We start from the raw sequence: 7,126 nt of genomic DNA, 5'->3' as shown, positions 1-7,126 counted from the left end.
AGAGCTGGCTCCCCAGGAAGGCCCTTCATTCCCTCAGCCCAGCGCCCCCACAGCCCGGCCGGAGCACAGCCTGTGCTCCCACCAAGGCAGTCGAGGTTTGGGTGCTCAGCACTGCCCTGCTGGGTGCCCCCTGCCAGGAGCAGTGCACAGCCTTACCAGCACCAGCTAGCACCACGTGGGAAAGTGTCCTCTTGGGAGCTGGCAGCCACTGCCAGCCACAGCCAGGACAAGATTCCCTCGGGGCACTTAATGCAAGCCTTGAACAGGCAAACACACTTGGGAATGAATCCAGAGCATTCACTGCACACTGCAAAACAGGGCAGGGAACCGAGCAGTCAGTGCTAACACGGTCTCAGCTGAGGCTGGTAGCAAACAGCAAAGTATCTTCTGGAAAAACCATCATTGGTGAAAAGTGATCAAGAGAGAAAACTGCAATGACAGCAGGAGCTCCCCCAGCCTTGCAATGGCAATGCAGTTTATGCCCTGGGTATGAGTAAACACAAGTAAATGAACACAAAGCTTTTGGACACCACTCATGTAAGGCAGCAGACCAAAATGCCAGAGTTTTAAAGTCCTGGCCTCAGTCCAGATCCATGCTTCTTCATAAGTTGTTTCACTCTAAGTAGCAGAGTTCTCTGATTTAGCTTAAGAATCCATTTTTCTGGTGTTGACTGTCACAAATTTTAAAGCAATAAAATTAAATTTATTGCTACAACTGTAACTTATTCACCAATGTCTTTATCCTACACAGCTTTCATTAAAACAAGGCTGCTGTTTTTGTTTAAGGAAAACATGACAGTTACAGCTACCTCTCTCTGGATTTTCATAAATCAGAAGCTTCCTTCAATATATTGACTTTTTATAATCCTGCCCTTGATTTCAAGAGTAATGTCTAAACATAAGGAGCAGGAAAAGAAGAGCTGAATTCATACACAAACTACCAAGTCCTAGAATACAGATCTGACTGAAATCCACAAAGTTTTCAATGAACCAGAACAAAACTTCAAGTTTGGTCTGAAATATAAGAAAAAACATGCTAAATTTTGCTTAAGGGAAATAATATAAAATCATATAAAATCAAAATTCAGTACCTTTTATAGGAAAAAAAATTGCTTTTTGCTTTTTAACATAGTCAATTTGCTTTTGAGTTCTCATGTTTACTAGAATTCAGAGCCCAGAAAGAAGACAGTTTGTATGAGCAAGACAGAAAGTGTCGTGCCAGACTAAAGCTTGTGAGCAGTTTTTAGGTCTGATGCACAACTTTCCCATGTAGACAGCCCAGGTCCTGCCCTTCTGTAACTCCACTGACAAACCCAGAATGAGTAGGCACAGCCAAATGAAAGGAGGTTTAATGCTTTAGAAGGTAAATGAGAACCAAAGATTGCTGAGGTGAGTCCTGGTGGCAGGATCTGTATAAGGAGAGAGGTCTCAGATGAGAAAACCCAGACTCCCAGCACCACAATATTCAATGGTTACCCACAAAGAGATTCCATGCAACACATGCAATACATTTAAGCTACAAATCCATATCCATTTGGTTTAAACTAAGTACCTTGGGACAGTAAAGCAGCCTCCCTTGACAGAATTTGTTTCATTAAGGTTTTCCTAAACTTTACACAGCACAGTAGGCATGGTAATTTTATTTCCAAATGAGTTAAAACAGCTTTTGATCTGGAAGAGGCACTTAATTATGATCAGAAGGGCAAGAAACTAAAATATATGTAAGTGTGCCGGGCAATTCATGTCATTTCAGCATAATTATCCTACCTCAGGGTCAGCTCAAGCTGCTCCCAAAAAAGCTAACTTCCTCTGAAGGGCTATTTGTCATGGATGCTTGGTTCTTAATCACCTCATCAGATCAACTGCTGCTCTGCCTGTCCCTGTGATCATCTGGAAGGTTTCAGGCCCCTTCTACTGAAGTTAGTCAGCTCCATTCCAGCTGCCAGGCTAAAAACTTCCTAAAACAGTGTTTCAGCTGAGGCACAAGAGTTCTGTTATGTACTTTCAAACAAAAAAAACCAAAAAAAAATAATATTAGAGAGCAAACCCTCCTTTGATGTGACATGACTAAATTCTGTGACACCCCAGAGAAGATTTTGGACCTGAGCTCTGCAGCTGCCAGCTGCAGACAAGAACACTGTTGTGTTTCTGTATCCTGCAGGTCATGCATTCCCAGCAGGGCTCCAGGCCCCTTCCACATCTGGCCAAGGGAAACTTTGCAAAATTTATTCCCATTGTGTCACCCCTCTGGAGTAACCACAGCCACTCCACACAGGGAAGACTAACAGAAAAGCCTTTGGACAGGATTCCTGAAAGGGATTTTGAACCCACCCAGTGAAGAAGTTCCCGGTGGGGATTGGCTTGTTGGGGCTGGACATGGAAGGCTCTCAGGGCAGTGCCCACATCAGTGAGCTCTGACCTGGACAGACACACCGAGACTGTGGGCCACAGACTGCATTCCCACAGGAAAGGGAGAGAACTTCCTCCTGACATGTCTGGACTTTGAAAAGCTGGTATTTTAAATGGTCATATTCCTAACACATTTTGAAACACCATGGGTGACAGCAATCTGAACCCCATGGTCCTCTGGATCAGACACTCCAGGACATCCGAAAGCACAACACTGGTTTGCTGCCCATCCTTAGAATTCCCCTGGAAGCTCTGGAGTGTCACTATTGAAACACCAGTGCAGGGGAAGAGCTGCACTGAGGTGCCATACCTCAGTAATAACATGCAGCTTAGTTTCAGCTTTCCAGGTAGGTCATAATTTTTAATTATAGCATTTGTATTTAAGCTCTGCACACAACAGCTAAATTTTAGCTCTGCAATATGTGCCAGACTACCTCTCAGTAGCACTGGAAAAGAAAAAGGGAAAAAAACATCAAACAGCTGCCTGCATATTCCCAGTAACAAGAAAACATCTATCAAGCCTTGACACAAACAATTCTTATTTCTGTTTTATCTATTTATTCTCCTAAAAGCATCATTGAAACAATTCACAAGATTCATAATCCAGAAGAAAAGCAATTTAAGCCCACATCTGCAGAGAAATATTAATTTATAGAAAACAGTAATCTACCTAAAACCTCCTTAGGAAAACACTTCTGCAAATTCATGTCATAAGCCTGTGCCCCAAAAGAACTGAAAAATGTATTATTCAATTGTTTGTGCTTTCTAGGTGTAGAGCTGCATGTGTAAAAAAAGAACACGGGCACAAAGCCAGCAGGACACATTATCAGAGGAACAGTCCCTCAGAGGCAAATCCCAATTGGAAAAGCATCCCCAGGTTAGCTGCCAATAACACAGCCCCGAGCCCTGCAGGTACAACCTGTGCTGTCACACTGCCCTGATCCTGGGAGTGAAGCAGCTTGGCAGCAGAGGCAAACACCACAGCTGCCCAACAAATCCAAGAGTTTAGGGCATTGTCACAAGTCCTGTTTGTTTGAGAGGCCAAAGCTCCATTTGCTTTAGTTCCTTTGCCTCGAGCCCCAGGGACAGGCTGCCCAAGGATCGGCCACGTCGCCACAGCCCTGCGGCGTCTGCACAGAAACACAACGATCCCAGCAACTGCAGACAGCCTTCCACCCTTGCAGGGCTCTCTGGCACAGAGTGAACAGCACCTGACCTTCAGGTCAACGCTTGAGAAACGTTCAAATCCCAGAGTTGCCCGTGGATGTGTGCAGCTTTGTTCCTGTTCTTCCAGCACTCCCCGCCGAGCGGAGCGGGGCCGGCTGAGCCCCCGCCTGCCCTGTGAGCCGCATACAGATGCAGCTCCCCCGGGTTAAGTGCTGGATTGCTCTTGAACTCATTTCCACTCACATCTCTCTCATGTGAGCCCTCCAACCCCCTTCACACACGCCCAGAGCCTTTTGTGTACTGTACTTGCCTTGCAGAAAACCCCAAAGCCTCCTTTGTTCTTCCACTCTGTTCAGGGGAAAAGACACCTTAAACTTGACCAGAGATGTTACACCCCTGGCACCTTCTAGTCCCCCTTGCTACAAGGATCATTCAGTGACTCCTCCTGAGGAGCCCAGGCTCCAGAAGAACACACAACAAAAGAACTCATGGATGGCCAAAGGCATCCCAAGTGTTTCCTCCTCCTTGAACTGTTACAAACACCCTCCCTTCCCTTGTATGCTTCTGGATGTGACAGGAATGGAATTGGATAATCCTCACTGTGAAGACAACTATACTTTCAAAAGTTATCTGAGATGGAGACTACTGCATGGCAATGATTTAGCCGAGCTCCTCTGCAGAACATTGTCACATGGTTTTTCATTTTAGATGTTAAAAAGGCTTTAGTCTGCCTCGGTGCTGGGGAGGAGAATAAATGTGGATGTGTTAAGGGCACAGGAAATAGGGATGGACATTTTGCATGGCTGTATTCTCTGCACTCACCCCGGATTCACACTCTGGAGTGTGAGTGGGACTCACTTTCCCTCGCAAAACTCCTGGCTTCCAGACATTTCTCAGGAGACAAGTAATCACAGGAAATATTTTAGTTGAATGGCTCTCGCAGGTATGTTTGCTCTGGAATAATGCACTAAGCTATGGAGCAAAAAAGGGAAGAGCAGACTCCTTGGGTGAGTATACTTGCAGTTTCATGGGCAATAGATCTAAAATGTCATGTTTTCATTGATAAGATGAAGGCAATATTTGCTCGCCTGTGTTCCCTTGCCCGGTCCTTTCTTCCTTCTACCCTTGCCAATATAACATTGGCAGTAGTGCCAAAGAAGCACATCAGTGAAATACCAATACAAATACATGCAAAGAACTCATGGAAATATTCATGGCTAACTTTAACTACTGCCATGGTGAACATAAAAATAAAGCCCTTTGGGCCAAAGACCCGATGCAGCAGCCATTGGCCACAGCAGTTCTTGTCCTGGGGGACGTACAGAGCTCCCCTCAGCCTAACACTGCACACAAACACCCCTGCCATAAAAAGGTAAAGAGGGCACAGAAGTGCCAGGGAAGAGCACAGACATCATCCAGCACAGGAAGTGTTAACCAACTTCACAATTTCTTCCTCTTTTCTAATTAATAGATTGTAACTTACCTTACATGTTTCAGCTGGAACCTGCAGAGTTTTCTAGAAGTTTTTAGCTCTGAAATGATTTTAAAGCACCAATATGATATGAACATAAAAACAATCTTTAAATAATCTGTTAATGCTAAATTAAACTTTCATTATAGTAAGAGGAAGCTAAATTACATAAATGAAACCACAGCAATTAGGCTATTTAAACAATGAACAGAAAGATGGAAGCTGACAGGATACCAAGTACCATCTAGGCTTATTATGGAAGACTCCATTCCTCTGCCCACTATGAAGGCTGCAAAGGCTACTTCAAATAACAATTTCACTCTACTTTTATATAAAATTACCCACTAACAGAAGAAACAGAAAGAAAAACACCACTTGGGGCTGCCTTCTCGTCACCCGCACTTCTCTTACCAAGGATGCTCACATCCTTTTGAGATCTTTGTCTCGAGCTGCCTCTAACTGCCAGTGCTTTGCTTTACTACACTTCCACTCTAGAAGGAACCAAATTTCCTCTTAAAATGTTCCTAGGCAATATGTTCAGTAATCCAGGCCAGGATGGCAGTACCTTTTGGTCACTGCAAGAATGACAGCTCAGTGCTCCCTAGCTGTGCCTCTGAGCATTTCCTGAACTCAAGGATAAAGTCAATGATCTAGATATTCTACAGAGAGTCTCTATGGATAAAGGATGTTTTTCTCACTGCTTCCTGAATAGGATTCTCACACTTTTCATTGCTGTAATTACCCATTCACTGTGCAGTAGCAGTGCTTCCCCTATTTCCCTTTCTCTGTCCAAAACGTGCGTTGCAGCCACCTCTCCTAATGAGATGCACACGCACTCAACCATGCAGCTTCCTCGTTAACTTTCCCAGTTATGAGTAGCAAGGCTTTGTCCATCTCTGTCATTCATAAACTGGCAACACATTAACCATGGAAATAAGCACTAACTATGGCAAATGCCTGTTTTCAGCCATCTTTCGTAATACGCTGCTCTTAATCTTTTATGTGATCATCTTTTCCTTAATTACATCCATTATGATTATACTCATCCTCCTCCTGTCAATCCCTTAAATTACAGTCTCCAATGTCTGTGAGGAAAATGATAAGTTTTGTAGGAAGAAGGAAGTAGACAAACAACTGTTCTACACTGCAGGTAGGCACTGTTGAGATAGTCTGGAATGGCACAAAACATGCAACCAGGACCAATATACCAACATCCTACTGGGTATTCCAAGTCTCTTGGAAAGATAAGGCTTGCTCTCCACTCCTCTCCAACCTCTGCCACTGAAAAGCTTTCTCTCGTGCCTTTGATTTCAGGGCCTTGTGTTTTCTCTGCTTTCTCCCACATTTAGACCTCATGGTCTCTGCTGTTCTCCCATCACCAGCAATCCTGTCAGGAAAGGAGATTCTCCACCCAAAACTCATTAGCAACCTTTCTGAAACTCAAATTTATCTGCAAGGGCCATAACTTGGCAAATTAATTGAAAGAGGTTCCTGCTCCAGTCCCATCCAAACCTAGACGAGTGCTCAGTGAGACTGCACTCAAACCAGGCTTTGGCCACGGGATGCTATTTACACTTCTCAGTGCCTCAGACCCAGCTAAATCAGAGAGCTGATATGGCTGCTCTCCCACTGCTTCTACCAGGGGAGGGAAATAATCATCCACAGAATCACTGGGCTCCCACCTCCCATCTCCTCCTGCTCTTCTGAAAGGCCCCACACAGCAAGCAGCCTCTCAGGTGAGCTCCAACACTCCTCAACCACCTCCCTGGCCACGGCCCTCCCACCTCAGATTTTTGTGTGAGACCCAAAACCTCTTTGCTGCCACCCTGATTTGGGAAGTTTTGTGCTGCAGTTGAGCTCCCCTAGCAGACTTTTCTCCCCTACAGCTCTGCAGGCCGTGCTTGCTCTGCTCACACAAGTGCCATAAGATAATCATCACCCACCACAGGTGGCTCAGATTTGTCACAAGGCAGCCACATTATAAGGGCTAATTGGCCAGATTAGCTATTCTCAGTTGAAACCATTATCTGAAAAATCTATTCTTATTCTGTCTGTTTATGATTTTGCACTGAACCAGCA

The sequence above is a fragment of the Pseudopipra pipra genome, chromosome 10 (genome assembly GCF_036250125.1).
Source record: "Pseudopipra pipra isolate bDixPip1 chromosome 10, bDixPip1.hap1, whole genome shotgun sequence".
Lineage (NCBI taxonomy): Eukaryota > Metazoa > Chordata > Aves > Passeriformes > Pipridae > Pseudopipra > Pseudopipra pipra.
Note: the sequence above shows the minus strand (reverse complement) of the source record.